The sequence below is a fragment of the Lithobates pipiens genome, unplaced genomic scaffold (assembly GCF_037356315.1).
Source record: "Lithobates pipiens isolate NorthernLeopardFrog02 unplaced genomic scaffold, aLitPip1_a1.2 Scaffold_3, whole genome shotgun sequence".
Lineage (NCBI taxonomy): Eukaryota > Metazoa > Chordata > Amphibia > Anura > Ranidae > Lithobates > Lithobates pipiens.
Window position 1 is genome coordinate 171393344 of NW_027507790.1, and position 14260 is coordinate 171407603.

A 14260-nucleotide genomic window follows, 5' to 3' on the forward strand; every position below is an offset into this window, starting at 1 on the left:
AAATGTATGACTAAAATTGAGTTTATTCAATTTTTCTTATAACAAAAAGTAGAAAATATCTTTTTTTTTTTTTTTTTTTTTTTTTCAAAATTTTCAGTCTTTTTCCTATTATATCGTAAAAAAAAAAAAATCGCAGAGGCAATCAAATACCATCAAAAGAAAGCTCTATTTGTGGGAAGAAAAGGACGCAAATTTTGTTTGGGTACAACATTGCATGACCGCGTAATTACCGGTTAAAGCAGTGCCGTGCGAAATTGTAAAAAGACCTCTGGTCCTTAGGCTGACAATTGGTGCGGGGCTTAAGTGGTTAATGCAGACCTGCCCTGCAGCCAATACTTGCCTTCCTTTCATTCCCCAGCTGATCCATTTATCCACTGGGAATGGAAGGAAAGCCCTGTAAGCTACAAGTTGCATCTTCACATACGTTCAAACCTATGTTTCTCTTATATTCACTGACTGACATAGCTACTCTCTTAGCCATTGGGTTATTATGCCCTATTACTAGGAGATACTAGGCATTAGTTGTAATAAAACACTCAGAACTCTTAGTTCTGCCCAGGGGGCGGTCCTTTGGGCAACAACCCTCCAGCCTGCCATGCAGCCATCAGTTTTATTTTGCCTAGTGAAGGAGGAGGACCTAGGAACCCTCCGGGCCCATCGGTCTGCTTTTTTATGCAGAAGCGTGACTTTTTGCGCAAGATGAATGATCCTGTGATCTACTGTCAACAGCCGGCTGGGTGACAGGCTGGATACCCTTATCCTTGTAGTCTCCCCAGTCCGGCCATCGAGCGTGTGTAGGCCGCAGCTGCGCGCTAGGCAGGCCACGAGGAAGCCTCAGCTCCAGAGGTGGTAGGTGAGCTTTTATGCTAATATGACCGGGCTACTGAAGTCTACGTCACAGTATGCCGGGCCAGCAGCCACCCTGTACTGATCAGTGAGTGGGTCTGTGATGGAAAGTCTGCCAGCTCTTCAGGACTGGTAAGTACAGCTCTCCCTGCCTCGGTGGGGCTGAGCAGCTGGGCATTCCCTGGAAGGTCGATTCAGGGGTCTCTCACCTCCCTCTTTTCTCTCCCCTGTCCCTATCTCCCCCCCCCCTCTCTGGGGGGATGCTGCATGTGGCCGCTGAGCGGTGTGTGTGTGTGTCTATGCAGGGGCTCTCACCTGGGTTGGGGGGCTGCGCTGGCTAGTGGTGTCCTGGGTCCTGTTCTTCATGCCCCTGGAAGGTGTCTGTGAAGTTTGCTGATGTCCTGTACAGCACTGTGTTCACTGCCATAGATTTCTCCCTGTACCTCCATGGAGCTGCTTCGGCTGCCATTTTAGGTGTGGGCAAGGGCAGAATGCTATCCTGGGCTTCAGCTGCCATTTTCCTAGTGATCTCCTATTCAGGACACTGGTGGCCATTTTCTTGAAGCCTGAACACGTTTTTTCAGTGTTCTTTAGAGACAGCATGTGCTCCTGAGCTCACAATCATTTTCCCTGTGGTTTATTTCTTTGTACTGGATGCTGGGCGGCCATTTTTTTGAAGACTGAGCACATTTCAGATCGGTTTTGGAGCCATTTGCAGCTTCTGCCACCGACACTGCATTGTTTCCTCTGCACCTGGGAGCCCACAGGGACTTACAGGCAATACTTGCTGGATAGCGCAGAATTCCTCAGGGTGGTGAGTCCAGTCCTTCGGGTGGCAGACAGGGTAGGGTCAGCATGGCTTCAGAAACTGGTGTTTCTTCCCCCGAAATCCAGGAAACTGCAACCAGGTTACCTGCGGACTGCGCAGTGCCCATGGACACCCTGACGGCGGTCCTCAATTCGTTCGTTACCAAGATGAAGGAGGTGCGTGGGAAGAAAAGTGCACTAAAGCGGCCCCTGCCCCTCGTCCCCTGGGGAGAGCTCTGACGCAGACTCTGGCCCTGCTGAGGCTGGTGACCCCTGCTCTGTCTTGTCAGACAATGCTGACCAGGACAGTGAGGATGAGTCCCCTTCTGGGTCCGTGCACGACAAAGAGCTTGTTGGAGCACTTATCACAGCTGTGCGTGATACCCTGTACCGGTCCCTTTTGGGTCCCACAAGCCAGCACGTTTACCTAAGGTGTTCCCATATCTGACTTATTTTGACAAGTTCATTTACAAGGAATGAGGTCACCCGCAATGGACCTTTTCGGTCCCCAAATATATGGCGGTGCATTACCCTTTTGAGCAGAGCCTTCTCAAAAAATGGTCTGCTCCTCCAGTCGTGGACCCCCCCAGTATCCAGGTTAAATAAAGTGACCACGATCTCGGTTGAGGGGACTCCTGCATTCAAGGATCCCATGGACAGAAAGGCAGAGGCAGTGACTCGTTTCTTGTTTACGGTTGTGGAGTCAGCCAGTCGACCAGTACTGGCATCCGCACTTGTGTCGCAGACACTAACTGAGTTGGCAAAACCTTTGCACAGCGATTTGGGAGAGCAACAGGCTTCTTCTGTCTGCGTGATACTAGCAGACCAACTAGTGCAAGGTCTTAAGTACGTCTGTGACGCGCCCCTGGATACTCTCCCTCTGTTATCCAGGGCTTCAGTGTCAGCTGTGGTGCTGAACGGCCTGGTTTGGCTAAAATGCTGGTCTGCTGACCAGGCATCCAAAAAAGCCCTGACGGATCTTCCCTTCCTTGGTGACCGGCTCTTTGGAGCCTCTTTGGATGACATTATTAAAAATGCCACTGGTGATAAAAGTACCCTACTCCCACAGGCCAGGAAGGCTAAGGAGCCACGCCGTAGGAAAGGGCCCTCTTTTTCCACTCAAACTGCTTTTTCGTCTCGGGTGGAGGGTCGCCTTTGGGAGTTTGCAGCCCAGTGGTCCTCTCAGTTATCCGACCAATGGGTCTACTATCTGATTTCCACAGGCTACAAGATAGTTTCTTTCTTGGCCCCGACACAGATTCTTCCCCTCCAGCATACCCGTATCCCCGGCTCACTCAGGGCAGTAAGGGGCCTGCTGAATCGTGCTGGGGGGGGGGGGGGGGGTTGTACCGGTTCTGGAATCGGAACGTTTCCAGGGATTCTACTCAAATTTGTTTGTAGTTCCCAAGAAGGAAGGGGTACATCCAATCTTGGACCTAAAAGCCCTTAATCACTTTGTGAAAGGGCAGAGGTTCAGAATGGAATCAGTTCCCTCAGTAGTTGCTGCACTCCATCAAGGAGACTCCCTGTCATCCGTGGACATCAAGGATGCGTACCTGCACATACCCATATGCCTTCGGCATCAAAAGTTTCTGCGGCTTGCAGTCGGGGAAGCCCACTACCAGGTTGTGGCTCTTCCTTTTGTTCTGGCATCAGCCCCCTGAGTCTTTACCAAGGTATTGGCTCCATTTTTGGCGTTGCTGCGGCAACATGGGTTCGACGATCTCCTCCTGGGGGCATCTTCCGCCTCAGAGTTAGGAGGATGTGGTGATCACCATGCAAACCCTGCAAGCATTTGGGTGGCTGTTGAACCTAAAGAAGTCGGTGATTGTACCGACCCAACATCTGGAGTACCTAGGCTTGCTGCTGGACTCCATGGAAGCGAGAGTTTTTCTCCCTTCAGACAAACTTCAGACTCTCACATACGCGGTAAAACTGCTTATGAAGCGCAAGTGGTCGTCACTCCACTTTTGCATGCGGGTCCTGGGTCTCATGGTAGCCTCCTTCGAGGCTGTGCCTTATGCCCAGTTCCACACCAGACTCGGGCAGAAGGAGATTTTGACAAAATGGGACAAATCTCAGTTGTCCATGGATCGTCGGATCCAGGTGAGCCAGTCAGTCAGAGACTCACTGGTCTGGTGGCTGAGGTCCCTGGTGATTCTGTCCGGGAAATCGTTCCTGCCTCTAAAGTGGACAGTGATCACAACGGACGCCAGTCTATCCGGCTGGGGTGGAGTGATGGGGGTTCAGTCGGCTCAGGGCCTCTGGTCGATGGAAGAATCCAAGTTGCCGATCAATCTGCTCGAGTTGAGAATGATCAAGCTATGCCTCTCCACATGGTCGATGAGAATTCAGCGGCGACCGATCAGGATCCAGTCACACAACGCCACGGCTGTCAATCACCAAGGGGGAACAAGAAGCTCAGCCGCTGCACAGAAGGTCGCTCACATACTTCGGTGGGCAGAGCGGCACGTACTGGCCCTGTCGGCCATTTACATCCCGGGAGTGGAGAACTGGCAGCCGGACTGAGTCACCAGATGCTGGACCCAGGAGAATGGCCGTTGCATCCAGAGATATTCAGGTTACTGTGTCTGAAGTGGGGCACACCAGACGTGGATCTTTTGGCCTCCCGTCTCAATCGGAAGGTGCCAAGATTCGTGTCCAGGACAAGAGATCCGTGGGCAGATGCATCAGACGCACTTGTGGCTCTGTGGGATCAGTCAGTACCAGCTGATTCTATGCCTTTCCTCCACTGAAACTCTTACCACGCCTGCTTTGCAGAGTGGAAGCTGAGGGGATCCCAGTAATACTGGTTGCCTCAGATTGGCCTCAGCGTCCTTGGTACACAGACCTGGTGCGTCTGATGGCAGACGCTCCCTGGCAACTGCCGCTGCGAGAGGACCTTCTGGCTCAAGGTCCAATTCTCCATCCTGCTTTACCATCACTGGCTTTAACGGCATGGCTATTGAGAGCCAGGTGTTGAGGAACTGGGGTCTGTCAGACTTGGTGATCCCAACTATGTGAAGGGCAAGAAAATCATCTTCCCGGAAGATATACCATCATGGCATCCACGCTCCTTTTCTATATCCAGGATCCTGCTGTTTCTTCAGCAAGGAGTAGACCAGAAATTGGCGTTAAGCACCATTAAGGGGCAAATTTCAGCTTTGGCTGTTTTTTTTTTTTTTTTTTTTTTTTTCAGCGACCCCTGGCATCTCACTCATTAGTGAGTACCTTCGTTCAGGGGGTATGACGTGTAGTCCCTCCGGTGCGTCCACCGTTGCCCCCATGGGATTTGAACCTGGTGTTATCAGCACTTCAAAAAACGCTGTTTGAAAATATCAGGGAGATTCCCCTGTTGACTCTTTCCCAGAAAGTGGTCTTTCTAGTGGCCATCACATCGGTCAGGAGTGTTTCGGAACTGGCGGCCTTGTCTTGCAAGTCGCCTTATCTGGTTATCCACATGGATAAGGTGGTGTTGCAGCCGCAACCGTCTTTTCTACCAAAGGTGGTCTTGGCTTTTCATATTAAGGAGGACATTGTATTACCATCTCTCTGTCCTAAGTCGAAACACCCTAAGGAGGTGGCCCTTCACGCTCTGGACGTGGTTCGGGCTCTGAAGGTGAATTTGTCTACCACTGCTCCCTTTTGGAAGTCAGAGTTGCTGTTTGTTTTGGTGACTGGTCCCAAGAAAGGCATGGCGGTCTCGTCGGCCACCATTTCCAGGTGGATCAGATAGATTGTAGTACAAGCCTATGCCTTGAAGGGGCAGATGCCCCCCTTCCGGTCATGGCCCACTCCACAAGGGCAATCAGAACATCTTGGGCCTTCCGACACCAAGCGTCTGTCGCTCAGGTGTGTAAGGCGGCGACCTGGTCATCTGTCCACACGTTTACCAAGTTCTACAAGGTAGACGTCAGTGCATCGGCTGATGCCTGTTTTGGCCGCAAAGTTTTGCAGGCAGCCGTATAGTTGCAATCGAATATGAAATATATTTTTGTTTTTCGATAAAAGCGCAGTACCGTTAAGTTAATGTGCTGTTGCATTACATTCTGACGTTTTTGGTGCGGTTGTGGGTAGTCGCTCCTGTTGAGGGAACCCTGGTTTTGTGGTGGATTTCTCCACGCACTGTTTTTTGTGGGTAAAGTTTCACTAGTTACCACTTGCCATGGTGTATGAAGTTTTCTATGCTGTTTTCCCACCCCTTGTTTGGCACTGCTTGGGGACAAGCAGTGCCAATGGCTAAGAGAGGAGCTGTGTCAGTCGGTGAATATAAGAGAAAATAAGATTTTTTTTGTACTCACCGTAAAATCCCTTTCTCTGTAATTCGCTGACCGACACAGCACCTTTTTATCTTTGTTATACTGCTTTTTGACGTACTGATGGCTGCATGGCAGGCTGGAGGGTTGTTGCCCAAGGGACCGCCCCCTGGGTGGAACTAAGAGTTCTGAGTGTTGTGTTACAACTAATGCCTAGTATCTCCTAGTAATAGGGCAAACAACCCAATGGCTAAGAGAGGAGCTGTGTCAGTCGGTGAATTACAGAGAAAAGGATTTTACGGTGAGTACTAAAAATCCTATTTTTTGGTCTAAAATGCATGTTTGCTTTAAAGCCACTTTCACACAGGAGGTAGTAAAAACAGGCAGCTGTGCCACAGTTTTACTGCCACTGAATTGCAACAATTTAGCCTGATGGGGTTGTACACATGCTGTGATGCTTCGCTTTACAGCCATGGCATATTTAACTCAGGCTGCAGAGTTTGACCGGTGGCACTGCCTGTCAAACATGCCCATTGGCAATTAAAAATAAATAAATCTATATATTAGAATAAAACAGACTTGAGGAGGCTGTAGTGGTGCCTGCTGAGCACGTTGGCTTCTGCTGTGGCACCCTCTGAAAAGTGATCCGAGGTGGTAATCTTATCCAAGCAGTAAGCTTGCCAGCTATCTGAAAGAGCCATTAGAGGCCACTAACTATCCTGTGAAAAACAGTTGTGCTGGCAAAAGCACATGCAGTTCCTAAAACAAGTAGGGTGACAAAACCTTTGTCCTCACAGTATACATTGTCTTCAAATATTTGTGTTTTTAACAATGGAGTTCTCTGAAAGCGAAATTAAACCCAAAACAATTAATATATTAGTTTGCTGTGGTGGCTGCATCAGGTATTTTTCTTTTGATTTTTTTTTTACACTTGACCTGCTGCTTTGGCCAGTAACACACCTCCTGTAAGAAGGAGCACAGAAGCCAGCATCCTTGTCAATCTGAGAGGAAAGGGGAGGGGGGTAATGTTAAATTAGCTAGCCAAACTCCAGCTAAAACTTTATAAGCAGTTACAGCAAACCGCTTGGTTGTCCTTTTTGAGATTAAAGGTTGTACATGAATAAATATAAGCTGATCATTGTAAGCACCCCCCAGCCAGTGGAAAATGGTTTGTCTAATCCCTGTAACACAGTGGCCATCAACCCTGTCCTCAGTGCCCACTAAGGCCTCTTTCACACAAGGCTGTTAGTTTTTACTCCTCCGTTTGCTCAGCGGGGATCGCTCCGTTGGATGACAAGTCCGTCTCTGCACTCTTTGCAGAGACGGACCTGTCCGATATCCGTTCTCCCATATGGGGGGATTGAATTGATTGATTATGGCCCGCCTGTCTGTTTTCATCCGATCTGCCAGATGGATGGAAAATAAGGTTTGCATCCGTCTGGATTTTGCAAATCGGATGTCAGCGGACATGTCGCTGCTGCCATCCGATGCTCCATAGAGCTGTATGAAGCGTCCGTTCAGATAGGATGAAAAAACTGACAGGCGGATCTGAACGGTCCTCATGTGTGAAAGGGGCCTAAGGCTGGATTCACACCTATTAATTTTTAGTGCTTTTTGCACTACAGTCCATTTAACATGGTTTCCTATGGAACATGTTCTGTAGTGCAAAATACCCTAAAAATGCATCTCCCCAAGGTACAACATACAACATAAACCGTTAGTGGGTCCTGAGGACAGGTTTGATGACCCCCTGCTGTAAACGGATGCATCTTGTTCTGTTTAAAAACAATCTCAATGGGGGGAAAAAGTTACCATGCTAGTATTATTATACAGGATTTATATAGTGCCAACAGTTTGTGCAGCGCTTTACATAATGAGGGCAGACAGTACGCTTACAATACAAATCAATACAGGAGGGATAAGAGGGCCCTGCTCGTTAGAGCTTACAATCTAGAAATGTCCACATCCCACTAATATATACAATAGAATATGTGTTGAGACAAAGGGACTGTAGATGGGCATACATGTAGTGAGCAAAACCAAAGGAGCTAAAAGAAACAAATATATTGCATAAAATTACATCTTTTATTATACAAAAGTTAAAAAGGTACCCATGTAAAGTTCACATCTATAATACAGAGAATATTCCTGTTTTCACAAAACTAGTTCATGTAAGAAGCTGAACGCGTTCCTAAAAACAGACTTGCTGGCTGATTGAGCAGATTAAAATTGAAGAAAGCCTAAAAAAGAAAACAAATGCAGTGTTTATAGCTAAGAATTGGAAAGCTGCAATATAATTAATCATTTCATTTTGGTTTAATACAGGTTTAAAATAAAACTATAGGCAAAACTCTTTATTTTTTTCATTTTGGATAGAGTACGAGAAGGTTATTACCCATCAGATTTTATTTTTGCCATCTGTGTCCCAGAAGGAAGAATTTCCCTTCATTTCCTGTCCCATAGCCAAACAGGAAGTGAGAGGAAATCTCTGCAAATTAAGGGAATTCCTTAGGGACCCCCATTTCTCCAGAACTAGTGTCCCCATTGGAATGTTTCCCCTTTTACTTTTCTGGGGACAGGTGCTCTATCCTTACCTGTTAAAGGTACATACACTATGCCTTTACACGCACATGAACTTTAATCGCATCCCAGTCTTGGTCTGTAGGGTTCAAGTATGCATTGGCCCACCCTTTGCAGCTATAACTCCTCTGGGAAGGCTTGTTCACAAGGTTTAGGAGTGGCTATGGGAATGTTTTGACCAGAGGCACATATGTGAAGACAGGCACTGATCTTGAACGAGAAGGCCTGGCTCACAGTCTCCAGTTTAATTAATCCCAAAGGTGTTCTGTTGGGTTAAGGTCAGGACTCTGTGCAGGCCTGTCAGGTTTCTCCACTCCAAACTCTCTTATCCAGGTCTTTATGGACCTTGCTTTGTGCACTGGTACGCAGTCATGTTGGAACAGGAAGGAGCCTTCCGCAAACTGTTCCCACAAAGTTTGGAGCATGAAATTGTCCAAAATGCCTTGGTATGCTGACGCCTTAAGAGTTCCCTTCAGTGGAATTAAGGGGCCAAGCCCAACCCCTGAAAAACACCACCACACCACAATCCCCCCCCTCCATAAAAAACGGTGTGGACCAGTGCACAAAGCGAGGTCCATAAAGACATGGATGAGTGAGTTTGTCCAGGCCAGTCAAGTTCCTCCACCCCAGAATCCTGACCTCAACCTGATAGAACATCTTTGGGATGAATTAGAGCACAGAGGCGGCTCTAGGTTTTGTGAGACCTTAGGCAAATCATAGACATGAGGCCCACTCATGCCCATAATGGGGAAAAATAATCCAAGCGATATTATACTGTGTGTGTGTATGTATATATATATATATATATATATATTTATATTTATTTATTTATTACATGCACACAACTGTAGAGAAAATGTGTGCAGCTGCTACTAGCAATGTGTTAAAGTTATAAGTAAAAAACCATAAATGTCCATTTACATGAAGGTCATGTTAATATAACCAAGCACGAGTTCCCCCTTACAGTGCAAGGAGAACTTTGATGTAAAGGGGAATGCTGAAGAATTTGATGTAAGAGGGGGTCTGGTGACCAGAGATCACCTTATATCAGATTGCACAGTATTCCCCTTTGGATCAAGGTCTGCAGAGTTCCAATTTGCATTTAAAACAGGAACTCTAATGTGGGGGGGGGGGCTTTGGTTAGAGATTGCCAGAGAGTGTGTGGCCATGATACAAGAGATGGTCAGAGACTGTTTACCGTGATACAAAAGAGATGGTCAGATGCTGTGCAGACATGTTACAAGGGATGGTCAGAGACTGTGCGGACATGATCTAAGAGATAGTCAGACACTGTGCGGACATGATACAAGGGATGGTCAGAGACTGTGAAGACATGACAACTCCTGCCATGCAAAACAGTGCCGGCTTTGGGAGAAGGCTAGGACAGCGTTAGAGCCTGACATTGGCTGCAGCTGATAAGATGTTCACTGTGTTGGACGGGGTTACAGCTGGCTGGAACCTTCATGGCTTTACCCCAGTGTGTGCCAGCTTCCTCACCCTGCCTGCCTGGGGACACCCAGGCCATCTTTTAATATTGACTGGACCCTGGACAAACATTTTCCTGGCTCTCTTACCCCTAGCAATTTCACTCTCCACCCCAACATCCCAAAAAACAAATACGCACATAGACTTATCCAACAAAAAACTTTAATAATGTAAACATAAAGATCTGGTTCACACTCACTGATTGTGCCAGGCTCACTGATTGGTTGCTAGAGATTACTGTACAATATTAGCACTCAATGATTGGTTGCTAGAGGTTAATGCACATCATTACTGCTCATTGATTGGTTGCTAGAGATTACTGCAAATCATTACCCCTCACTGGGTGCCAGGGCAGTATTGTGGTGTGTGATGCAACTGTTGGGGTACAATTGGTTGGGTGGCAGCATTGGGGTGAGAGGCTGAGATCATATCTCCCCTATAATAATAGGGGTAGGGTGGTAGGATGCCAGAGGTGGGGTAGAGAGGGATGATGGGGATGTTGATGGGTGGGATGGTAGGAAGCTGGCAGTGGGGTACAGGGGGGATGGAGATAAGGATGATGATAGGGTTGGGTGGTTGGATGCTATTGGTGGGGTACAAGGGGATGTTGATGACAGGGGTCAGGGTGGTAGGATGTCAGAGGTGTGGTATGGGGATGATGATAGTGGGTGGGGTGATAGGAACCTGGCAGTGAAGTACAGGGGCATGAGGATGATGGGATGAGGTGGTAGGAAGCTGGCAGTTGGGTACAGGGGGATGAATATGACAGGAGTGGGGTGGTAGGAAGCTGGCAGTGGAGTACGGGGGGGAGAGATGACTGGGTGGGATGTTAGGAAGCTGGCAGTGGAGTACGGGGGGGGAGATGACGGGGAGTGGTAGGAAGCTGGCAGGGAGGTTGAAGATGACAGGGGTAGGAAGCTGGCAGAGGGTTACAGGGGGTGAAGATGATGGGGTGGGGTGGTAGGAAGCAGGCAGAGGGGATGAAGATGACAGGCAGGTGGTAGGAAGCGGGCATAGGGGGATGAAGATGGCAGGGGTGGGGTGGTAGAAAGTTGACAGTGGAGTACTGGGGAGAGATGACTGGGTGGGATGTTAGGAAGCTGTCAGTGGAGTACGGGGGGGGGGGGGGGTGGTAGGAAGCTGGCAGGGAGGTTGAAGATGACGGGTAGGAAGCTGGCAGAGGGTTACAGGGGGTGAAGATGATGGGGTGGGGTGGAAGGAAGCTGGCAGAGGAGATGAAAATGATGGATGGGGTGGTAGGAAGCTGGCAGAGCGGTATAGGGGGATGAAGATGACAGGGGGTGGGGTGCAGGGGGGATGATGGTGACAGGGGTGGGGTGGTAGAAAGCAGGCAGAGGGGATGAAGATGACAGAAGCGGGGTGGTAGGAAGCGGGCACAGGGGGGTGAAGATGACAGGGGTGGGGTGGTAGGAAGCTGCTGGAAGAGGGGTACCGGGGCGATGAAGATGACAGGGGTGGGGTGGTAGGAAGCTGGCAGAGGGGATGAAGATGACAGGTGTGGGATGGTAGGAAGCTGGCAGGGGGGATGATGATGATGACAGGAGGTAGGGTGGTGGGATGCCAGGCACAGGGAGATGATTAGGATAATAATGACAGGGGCTCAGTAGGTGGCCTCATATGCCGGATGGCATACATATCATCAGGGCTGTGTGTGTGGGGGCGGCCGGCAGCATTCATTTTTGGGGGGCCCTCGGTCAGGGGATGAAGTCACTGGATTGTGCAATGTACAGGGATAGGGACAATTGTAGACAGGCACTCAGGTTGAACTGGATGGAATGGTGTCTTTATTTAACCTTACTAACTATGTAACTATGATGCTGTCATGCTGTACCTTGAGTCTCTGGCAGACAGACTCCCTGATGATCGCCAGGCGCCAGCTCTGGCAAGTCCTCCTCTGCAGACAGTTCATCCTGAAGAGCGAATCGGAGAGCACCACGGCTGCTGCAGGCATTATCCGAGCTCCCGGTGTTTTATCATATAAGGTCCCCCATCAGATAGCGTCCGCTGTGTACTGAGCATGCGCAGTACACAGCAACACAGATTCCGAAAATAGCGGAGGATGTCCAGGTTCTAGCCCCACCATCCAAGTGGACATAGAGTAGGAATTAAAAAGAGCCGAGCGCAGCGAGGCCGAGCCCGGAGCGTGGCGAGCGAAGCTCGCCTGCGAGGGGCCGTCTAATTTTCAGAACCATATGTCCGCTTGGATGGTGGGGCTACTACCTCCACTCACGGCGCAGGCGCCGTTCAGCTTCGGAAATTTTACGAAGCTTCTTCTGCTCCGCACTGCGCATGCGCAGTACGGGGCAGACGTTATATGATGGCCGGACTGAATATGCCAGAACACCGGCTCTGCACATGGCAGGAGATCAGAGCAGAGCCTGGTAGAAGGGGAGGAGCTGGGGGAGGGAAGTACACAGAGCCATCCACTGAGCCTGAGAGCTCGCACAGTGCACTGCTGAAGTAGTCCGTCTGCTACTGGCAGGGGAAAACTAGTTGCAGGCATAAAAACGCCAGCTCTGAAGACACCGACCGGGGCACATTCCTTCCCACGTTAGGCAGCCTGCGAGGCCTTAAGCGACCACCGAATTTGCCTAATTAGAGAGCTGCCTCTGTTAGGACATGCCTGACCTCACAAATGCACTTATGAAAGAACGGTTAAACAATCCTATAGACACACTCCTAAACCTTGTGGACAGCTTTGCCAGAAGAGCTGAAGCTGTTATAGCTGCAAAGGGTGGGCCAACGCAATATTGAACCCTACGGACTAAGACTGGGATGCTATTAAAGTTCATGTGCGTGTAAAGTCAGGCGTTTAATACTTTTGACATTATAGTGTATGTTCACCCATCTGGGATTAAACTGCAGCCAATACAAGTGGCAAACCTATCCGAGTGCCTCTTGTGCTGTCACAAGCTGTTGGTCGTATGTTTTCTTGTCTCCTAGACTTCTGGTGAACATCCCCAAAGCGGGTTTATAATTATCTTCCCATTGCTTCATAGGAAGGATAGGGGGAACAAATAGCTGGGGATAATGGTAATGTAAAGGATTACATCTTTATTTTTATTTTTTTTCGTTTGTAGCTATAGAAGGTCTAATTTGCAAGCTATGCAGATCTTTTCATTGCTATTCAAATTGTATATTTATAGCAAAATGTAAGTGCTGAGAACACTGTTCACCTGTACATTCATTCTCTGTTCCTGTTTTTTCTTTTTATAAGCAAACAATTATTACCATTTCCATTCTGAAGTTCTACTTTCCTCATTTCACTTCCTTTTCAAGCTGTTGTTTTCTTCTGCTCCGGCTCAGTTTCTTCTTTCTTTTCGTTGTGTGGTCTGTGGCATGCTATGGTGAGATTATGAGCATAGAACAGGAGTTTAACTATTACTCATTCCCACATTCCTACTGTTGCGGGTGTGGGTCACAGTCTGTAATGAGGCAAGGTAATACAGAGTGTGAAAGGATTAAAGTATAGATGTATAGGAAGAAAACTCTTATTTGAGACATTGGGGGTTATTTACGAAAGGCAAATCCACTTTGCACTACAAGTGCAAAGTGCACTTGGAAGTGCAGTCGCTGTAAATCTGAGGGGTAGATATGACATGATTTTATCATCCAATCATGTGCAAGCTAAAATGCTGTTTTCTCTTCTATTCACCGACCGACACAGCTCCTCTCTTAGCCATTGGGTTGTTAGCTCTATCACTAGGAGAATACTAGGCATTAGTTGTAACACAACACTCAGAACTCTTAGTTCTGCTCCCAGGGGGGCGATCCCTTGGGTAACAACCCTCCTGTCTGCCAGACAGACCTCAGTTTTATTTTGCCTAGTGAAGGAGAAGGACCTAGGAACCCTGCGGGCCCATCGGTCCGTGCTTTTTTATGCAGAAGCTTGGCTTTTCGCGAAAGATGAATGATCCTGTGATCTGCTATCAACAGCCGGCTGGATGACAGGCTGGATACCCTTATCCTTGTAGTCTCCCCAATGCGGCCATCGAGCATGTGCAGGCCGCAGCTACGCGCTCGGCAGGCCAACACGAAACCTCAGCTCCAGAGGTGGTCGGTGAGCTTTTATGCTCCGGGGCCCACATATGACCAGGCTACTGATGTCTGCATCACAGTGGGCCGAGGCCAGCAGCCACCCTGTACTGATCAGTTAGTGGTTCTGCAATGGAATGTCTCCCAGCTCTTCAGGACATGTAAGCACAGAGCTCCCCGCCTCGGTGGGGCTGAGCAGCTGGGCATTCCCTGGGAGGTCTATTTGGAGG

The 14260-nt window shown here is 48.7% G+C and overlaps 1 long non-coding RNA gene across 1 annotated transcript; it reads right to left on the reverse strand.

Annotated features, from left to right (window-relative positions):
- Positions 1-7973: 7973 nt before the first annotated feature.
- On the reverse strand, positions 7974-13508 carry LOC143940010 (uncharacterized). Its single transcript, XR_013263800.1, has 2 exons — positions 13227-13508; positions 7974-8149 (listed from the first exon to the last, which is right to left on the reverse strand). It is a non-coding gene; the product is annotated as an uncharacterized LOC143940010 (long non-coding RNA).
- Positions 13509-14260: the final 752 nt, after the last annotated feature.